This window comes from Piliocolobus tephrosceles, unplaced genomic scaffold (genome assembly GCF_002776525.5).
Source record: "Piliocolobus tephrosceles isolate RC106 unplaced genomic scaffold, ASM277652v3 unscaffolded_22378, whole genome shotgun sequence".
NCBI classification, from domain to species: Eukaryota; Metazoa; Chordata; class Mammalia; order Primates; family Cercopithecidae; genus Piliocolobus; species Piliocolobus tephrosceles.
The window spans coordinates 754-9,501 of record NW_022304730.1 but is presented as its reverse complement, the minus strand read 5'-3'; the positions used below and the strand labels follow the sequence as shown (position 1 = coordinate 9,501).

Here is an 8,748-nt window from a genome sequence, read left to right as displayed (position 1 = left end):
GAATCAGAAAAAAAAAAAAAAAAAAAAAAAAACAGAGGGAGGGGGTCCTGGTTCCCCACTTGGAGACAATGGAGCACCTCACAGCGGCCTGAGAATCCTCTGGGTGATGCCCAGGCTTGGAACCCAGAGACAAAGTGAGGCTGGAAGACTTTGCTGCCTAGAGGCGAGACCCCCAGCAACACACACACACACGTGTGTGCACATGCATACACACACACACACACTCATGCACTCTTCCACTCTCCTGCCGCTTCCAGGACAAAGAGAAATCCCTGTCGGATCAGAGGCGCTACTCCCTCATCGACCCGTCCTCGGCGCCCGAGCTCCTGCGGCTGCAGCATCAGCTGATGAGCACGGAGGACGCCCTGCGGGACGCACTGGACCAGGCTCAGCAGGTGGAGAAGCTGATGGAGGCCATGAGGAGCTGCCCTGACAAGGCCCAGGTGAGCCGCGGCCGGCAGGGCCCACCAGGAGGCAAGCCACCGGGCTGTGTCCTCGGAGTCCCCGTCTGAAGCGGGAGGCAGCCTTATCTTTAAAACCCTAGTCCGAGGAGGTAGGCAGCCCTGTCCTGGGAATGCCAGTCTGAAGGGGGAGGCAGCTCTGTCCCAGGAACCCCGGTCTGAAGGGGGAGGCAGCTCTGTCCCAGGAACCCCGGTCTGAAGGGGGAGGCAGCCCTGTCCCGGGAGCCCCGGTCTGAAGGGGGAGGCACCTCTGTCTCGGGAACCCGGGTCTGAAGCGGGAGGCAGCTCTGTCCCAGGAACCCTGGCTGAAAGGGGAGGGAGCCCTGCCCTCTGGAACCCGCAGTTCAAGGGGCACATGGGTTTGCCCTGAGGGGCTTAGACTAAGAAGGGAGAAGCAGCCTTGCCCCTAGAGGCTTGGTCTTTGGGGGTGCTGGGAGCCCCAGGCTGAAGGGGTTGGAATGTGGAGCCTGAGATGGTCCCATAGGAAGACCTCGCCATCTAGTGAGCAAATCGGGAACTGCTGCCTCGCTCAGTGTCTCCCCGACTCTTCCAGATCATTGGCAATTCCGGTTCTGCAAACGGCATCCACCAGCAGGACAAAGCCCAGAAACAAGAGGTGAGGGGCGCCTCAGCCCTCCCAGGTCCCTCCCTTGCAGGCAGACCTCTCTGGAGAAAATCCTTGAAACGTCACTACAGACAAAGATGCATTCTGCAGGAAGCTTTACAATAGAGTCACTCAGGGAGGGTGCTGTTGCAGGCAAACTTGATTCTGGATTCACCCAGCTCTTTTGATTTTTGTTTTCTTCCCTTCTTAAAAAAGTTACAGGTTGGGCACAGTGGCCCACGCTTGTAACCCCAGCACTTTGGCTGGTCAAGCCAGGAGGATCACTTGAGCTCAGGAGTTTAAGACCAGCCTGGACAACATAGCAAGACCCTCTCTCTCTAAAATATATATATATATTTTAAAAGGCCAGGCACAGTGGCTCTCATCTGTAGTCCCAACACTTTGGGAAGCAGAGGCCAGTGGGTCACTTGAGGTCAGGAGTTTGAGACCAGCCTGGCCAATATGGTGAAACTCCATCTCTACTGAAAATACAAGATTAGCCCGGTAGGGTGGCACACAGCTGTAATCCCAGCTACATGGGAAGCTGAGGCAGGAGAATCGCTTGAATGTGGGAGGTGGAGTTTGCAGTGAGCCGAGATCGTGCCATTGCACTCCAGCCTGGGCAACAAGCACAAAACTCTGTCCCAAAAAATAGTAATAATAATTTTAAAAATTAACTGGGTGTGGTGGTGCACGCCTGTAGCCTTAGCTATTCAGGAGGCTAAGGCAGGAGGATCACTCAAGTCCAAGAGTTTGAGGCTGCAGTGAGCTAGGATTGCACCACTGCACTCCAGCCTTGGTAATAAAGTGAGACCCTGTCTCTAAGAAAAACACAGAAAGAGAGAGAGAACCTAGTTCTGACAGCAGAACCCCTGGAGCACAGGTGCTCACTAGAAACAGGATCAGCGTAGCCACAGAATCTGCCAAGCTCCAGACACAGGCAGGGTTGTGTGGGTAGAGCTAGCCTCGGAGGAGTCAGCGTGATTTTGTCCTCCTGGCCTTGTTTTCTTGGCCACCCTGCAAGGCACATGGGGTCATCCCAGTTCACGGGCGCAGTGGCTCACGCCTATAATACCAGCACTTTGGGAGGCCAAGGCGGGCGGATCACCTGAGGTCAAGAGTTCGAGACCAGCCTGGCCAACATAGCAAAACCCCATCTCTACTAAAAATACAAAAAAAAAAAAAAAAAATCATCTGGGTGTGGTGGCACATGCCTGTAGTCCCAGCTACTCGGAGGCTGAGTCAGGAGGCAGAGGTTGCGGTGAGCTGAGATTGTGCCACTGCACTCCAGCCTGGGCAACAGAGCGAGACTCTGTCTCTCAAAAAAAAAAAAAAAAGAAAAGAAAGACAAATGTGAAAACTGGGACTTAGAGTCTCCAGTTTAATTTCCTCTGATCTAGCCCCGCACAGGCACTCAGGGCTCTTTGTAAAACCTACTTCTGGCGGGGCGCGGTGGCTCACGCCTACCCCAGCAATTTGGGAGGCCAAGGTGAGTGGATCACAAGGTCAGGAGATCAAGACCATCCTGGCCCACATGGTGAAACCCCGTCTCTACTAAAAATACAAAAATTAGCTGGGTGTGGTGGCACATGCCTGTTACCCCAGCTACTCAGGAGGCCAAAGTAGGAGAATCATTTGAACCAGGAGAATCGCTTGAACCAGGGAGTCAAAGGTTGCAGCGAGCTGAGATCACACCACTGCACTCCAGCCTGGTGACAGAGCAAGACTCTGTCTCAAAACAAACAAACAAACACACAAACAAAAAACCTGCTTCTTCCCCTCAGCTTCCCATCAGCACCTCCCACCCCACCTGCTGTCTCACTCAGCCCCAAACACACAGCAGGGAGGCACTTCCTGCCTCAGGGCCTTGGCGGGCGCAGTTCCCTCTATGCTGGTGTCCCCTCCTCCCCTACCCGGCCCCACCTCCTTTCCTCCCTGACCCCGCTCTGACTGCCTGGCCCTTCAGGCTCTCTGAGACCCTTTCTGATGATGCTCTTTATTCTCTCTAGGACAAGCACTGACCCTGAGGGGATACCGTGTGGAGTGGTCCAGTCCACACCAGAGCCCCCTTGCGCGGCTGCCCGGCAGCACCTCCTCCAGGCAGGAGCCGGGACTGTCACTTTGGAGACAAAACAGTGTTTGTAACAATAACGTACTCACCGCCGCGGACAATCCCCCACCCTGATCCCCTGCCAGACCAGGACGCTTCCTCAAGCCCAGCCTTCCACAGAGAGTGTGAACGGTACAGCCCCGGCCTGACCCGGGGACCTTCGGCCTGGACGCCCGGCAGCTTCTGGATTTTGTCAGTGGAGGCAGAGGGTATCCGGCCAGGACCCTCTGTCCAGAAGGAGCTGCCCTTAGGACCATCTTAGTGCCCCTGTCCTCTTTTTCTGCCCGTTCTCCCTCGGGTCTTCCCAGAGGGGCTGGTGGGGGGGAGGGGGGCAGGGTGGGGCTAAGTTTGTCCATGCAGGCACCAAGAGGGAACGTCCAGTCTTTAAGAGCCAAGTGGGGGCCCCTTTTCCGAAGCCACTTCCAGGCCAAGGCAGTCCCCAGGGCTTCTTGTCCCCACCTTCTGAACCTTCTTCAAACAGTGGTACCAGTTCCCCTCAGCCAGCCTGCCTGCCCAGCGAGGCCCCCAGGTTCAAGGTGTTGGCGGGGGCGGAGGGCAGGGGAACAGGATCTTTCTCCCACCGCCCACCAACACCAACACACACACACCTCTAAGCTGCTGGCCGAAGATGTCACCAAGGCCAGAGACGCAGTGTTACGAAGGTTTGGAAGCCCCTCTCCTCACCTCCCACCGTGACCTTGGGCAAACCCAGACTCAGAGCCCAGGGCAGAGGCAGCTCAGAGTGGAGGCTCTAGGCAGGTCAAAGGTCAGTAATACGGTTTCCCCTGGGGTTGACCAGATGTTCCAAACATCTGCACCCACCTGCAGATGCATCTAAGTAGGTCCTTATGTGCACGCCACGTTCACACACACACACACACACACACACACACGCACGCACTCAGAGGGACCACGTGTGCACAGATGACCGTGTGGGTGAGTGGCGGTGTTTGAGTGGGTGGTGGCGTTTGCTGTGAACCATGCTCAGGCCACACAGAGACACATACTTGGTTTCTGGGACTGAGACCCAGGCCTGGCAGGACCGTGCCCACAGATACTGCAAATGTTCCTACAGCCTAGAGGTGCTGTATACACACACAAGTACACACAGCCAGGCATTCGGGGTGTGGGTGCCACATGGAACATCCCTTCCTGGTCTTGCCAGGCACCTGCACAGAGCGTCTCCAGCCCCATCTCCTAACAGGGGCTGGGGGTAAGAGAAATCTAACTGCCCCCCCGCCCCGCGTCTTCCCCTCAAGCCTGCTAAGTTATTCCAGGCCTGTGCGTGGTGGAAAAAGCCAGCCTTGGCCCTGCAGCCTCCACCTCTCTGCTGGAGGACTGACAGGTTGCTTACAGCTTTGCACCTCGGCATCAGCACAGGGGGCCTTGCCCCACCCTCCGGCAGCTCAGGGAGTGTTTTCCTGTGAGGCCTCCCCCATCAGGGGACCAGAAGAAGCCCGATGCCCCGTCCCGGCTTTCCCAAAATGCGCAGGACACGTGTGCAATTCATAGGAACGGCCCAGGTTGCCCTCGTGAGTACCACCTGCTACAGGTAGGTGGCGCTCACGTTCCTGCCCAAATGCAGCCTATCGGGCAGGAGGTCCCCCCGGCCCACCTCCCAGTCCCTGTTGGCTTTTGGTAGCTCTCGCATGCAGTTCTATTAACAGCTGTCTAGAAGCGATGCTTTAGTGGCCTAACCCACGGTCAAATACAGCTCTTTCTAGCAAAATCAGGCAGCTCTGCCCCATCTGCAGGGGCACCGATTAGTCTACTAACAGCCAGAGGTCCACCTAGCCGAGCGCTGGGAGAAGCTGAGCCGCCGGAGGTGGGCTCCTGGTGATGGGTGTCCAAGAAGCAGTTTCCCTGGGAGCTTCTGCCTCCGTGGGCCTCTCAGCCTGCCTGGTGTGGCCACCCGGGCGTGGCTCAGCCATGTCCCCTCCCCAGGTCCTTCCTGTGCCCCTCCCCTCCCCACAGTGGAATTGTTGAAGTGTGGCGAGTCTGTGCTCGGGACAATAAAGCTTGTGACAGGTCCAGGACCCCTGCAGTTGTCTCGTCTGCTCCTCTCCGTGGGGACCCTGGGCTTCCCGATCTCTCCCAATTCTTGGGCACCCTGGTGCCAGGAGATGGCCCCTGATCCTGCCCTCTGCCAGCTCACTGCTTCCCAGGTAGGCACGGCATCAGAGAGGCTGGAGCTGAAGACATCTGGGGCTGTCCTTGTCCCAGGAGAGGCACCTTAGCAAGGACAGGCAGAGGATAGGTCCTGAAAGGCCGCTGGAGAGGGCTGGTCCTGGGTTCACATTTGAACCTGCTGGAGGGATAAATAGGCCTGCAAAAAAAAATCAACAGAAACAGTAATCCATCCGCTCATACACTTGTGATGAGTCCGATGAGGTTTGCAACTTCAGTGGGCAAATTCTGGTTCCTGCAGCAGGCTTTCTGGAGATCAGATCAACAGCACAACGTGTTGCAAACTTTGTGATCAAATAGGCTTTCAAGGCCGGGCGCGGTGGCTCACCCCTGTAATCCCAGCACTTTGGGAGGCCCAGGCGGGTGGATCATGATGTCAAGAGATCGAGACCATCCCGGCTAACATGGTGAAACCCTGTCTCTAATAAAAATACAAAAATTAGCCGGGCATGGTGGCGCATGCCTGTAGTCCCAGCTACTCAGGAGGCTGAGGCAAGAGAACTGCTTAAATCCAGGAGGTGGAGGTTGCAGTGAGCCGAGATTGCACCACTGCACTCCAGCCTGCCAATAGAGCGAGACTCTGACTCAAAACAAAACAAAACAAAACAACAACAACAACAAAACAAAAACAAAGAAAACAAATAGGCTTTCAAGTGGAGATTGCCTCCCTGGAAGATGGAATGAGGATCTTTTTTTTTTTTTCCCCCAAGATGGAGTTTCGCTCTGTCACCCAGGCTGCAGTGCAGCGGCATGATCTCTGCTCACTTCAACCTCCGCCTCTCAGATTCAAGCGATTCTTGTGCCTCAGCCTCCCAAGTAGCTGGGACTACAGGTGCATGCCACCACACCTGGCTAATTTTTATATTTTTAATAGAGATGGGATTTCATCATGTTGGCCAAGCTGGTCTCAAACTCCTGACCTCAAATGATCTACCCGCCTCGGCCTCCCAAAGTGCTGGGAGGGTGTAAGCCACCATGTCAGTTCCTCAAAATATGTTTTGTTTAATTATTATTATTATTTTGTAGAGACAAGGGTTTCACTCTGTTGCCCAGGCTGGAGTGCAGTGGCGTGATCTCAGCTCAATTCAACTTCTACCTCCCAGGTTCTCGTGCCTCAGCCTCCCGAGTAGCTGGGACTACAGGTATAGACCACCACACCCGGCTAATTTTTGTATTTTTAGTAGAGACTGGGTTTCATCATGTTGGCCAGGCTGGTCTCGAACTCCTGACCTCAGGTGGTCCGCCTGCCTCAGCCTCCCAAAGTGCTGATGTTATAGGCGTGAGCCACTGCACCTGCCATTTTTGTTGTTGTTGTTTTGTTATGTTTTTGTTTTTTTTAGAGATAGGGCCTTGTTCTGTCACCAAGGCTGGAAGGCAAAGTCTCCATCATAGCTCACTGCAACCTCCAACTCCTGGGCTCCAGTAACCCTCTCACGTCAGCCTCCCAAAGTGTTAGGATTACAGGCATGAGCCATTGCGCTTGCCCAACTCTTTTTTAACTCTTTGATTTTGAGATCATTTTAGACTTACAGAATAATTGCAAAAATAGTGGCATTCCCATACATTCTTTCCCAGCTCCCCCTGACGTTAACAGCCCACAATGACCCAAACTAGAAAATGAACATTGGGCCAGGTGGCTTATGCTTATGATCCCAGCACTTTGGGAGGCCGAGGCGGGAGGATCACTTGAGCCCAGGAGTTCAAGACCAGCCTAGGCAGCATACCAAGAACGTTGTCTCTTAAAAAAAAAAAAAAAAAAGCCAGGCACAGTAGCTCCTGCCCGTAATCCCAGCACTTTGGAAGGCTGAGGCTGGTGGATCACCTGAGTTCAGGACTTCGAGACCAGCCTGGTCAACAGGGTAAAATCCCCGTCTCTACTAAAAATACAAAAATTAGCCAGGCGTGGTAGCGCACACCTGTAATCCCAGCTACTTGGGAGACTGAGGCAGGAGAATCGCTTGAACATGGGAGATGGAGATTGCAGTGAGCCAAGATCATGCCACTGCACTCCAGCCTAGGCGAGAGAGCAAGACTACATCTCAATAAGTAAACACATAAATAATAAAAATAAATAAAGAAATAAAAAAATTACCCGGGTTTAGTGGTATGTACCTGTAGTCCCACTTAGTTGGGAAGCTGAGGCAGAAGGATTGCTTGAGCCCAGGAGTATGAGGCTGCACTCCAGCCTGGATCACAGAGTGAGATTCCAACTCTAAAAATAAAAAATAAAATCAAAATGGGCAAAGGATCCGAATACATCTTGCTCCAAAGAAGATGTACAAAATCATCAATAACACGTGAAAAGATGCTTAACAACATAAGTCATTAGGGAAATGCAACTCAAAACCACAAAGAGATACCACTTCACACCTACTAGGATGCCTAAAACTTTTAAAAAGACAGTAGCAAGTGTTGACAAGGATGTAGAGAAACTGAAACTCTCATATATTGCTGGTGGGAATGTAAAATGGGGCAGCTGCTTCAGAAAAGTTTGGCAGTTCTTCAAAATATGTTTTGTTTTGTTTTTTAAGATTCCGTCTTAAACAAAACAAAAGAGCCTGGGCAACAGGCTGGAGGTGCAATCTTGGCTCACCACAACCTCCACCTCCCGGGTTCAAGTGATTCTCCTGCCTCGGCCTCCTGAGTAGTTGGGATTACATGTGTGTGCCACCACACCCAGTTAATTTTTGTATTTGTAGTAGAGACAGGGTTTCGACATGTTGGCCAGGCTGGTCTTGAACTCCTGACCTCAAGTGATCCACCCGCCTCGGCCTCTCAAAGTGCTGGGATTACAGGCGTGAGCCACTGCACCAGTTCCTCAAAGTATGGTTTTTTTACTTTTTTTTTTTTAAGAGACTTTTTTAAACTTTTTTTTAGAGACGAGGGTCTCACTATGTTGCTCAGGCTGGTTGTAAATTCCTGGGCTCAAGCAATCCTCCCACCTCACCCTTCCCAAAGGGCTGGGATTACAGGCATGAGTCACCATGCGCAGCCCCAAAATGTTAAAACACAGAGTTACCATTTGACCCAGAAATTTTACTCCTAATTATATACTCAAGATAAATTAAAGCATTTCCACAGAAAATCGTGTACACACATGTTAATAGCAGCATTATTTGCAATAGCCAAAAAGTGGAAATACGACAAATGTCCAATCAACAGACAAATGGATAAACCAAATGTGGTCTGTCCATATAATGGAATGTTAGTTGGCCATAAAAAGGCATGAAACGGCCAGGCATGGTGGCTCACACCTGTAATCCCAACTCTTTGGGAGGCTGAGGTGGGTGGATCTCTTGAGGTCAGAGTTCGAGACTGGCCAACATGGTGAAACCCCATCTCTACTAAAAATACAAAACAATTAACCAGATATGGTGGCGGGCATC

The 8,748-nt window shown here is 52.7% G+C and overlaps 1 long non-coding RNA gene across 1 annotated transcript; it reads left to right on the top strand.

Annotated features, from left to right (window-relative positions):
- Positions 1-237: 237 nt before the first annotated feature.
- On the top strand, positions 238-5,215 carry LOC111547042. The gene is made up of 3 exons (XR_003307780.1): positions 238-443; positions 1,015-1,077; positions 3,075-5,215. It is a non-coding gene; the product is annotated as an uncharacterized LOC111547042 (long non-coding RNA).
- The last annotated feature ends 3,533 nt before the right edge of the window (positions 5,216-8,748 follow it).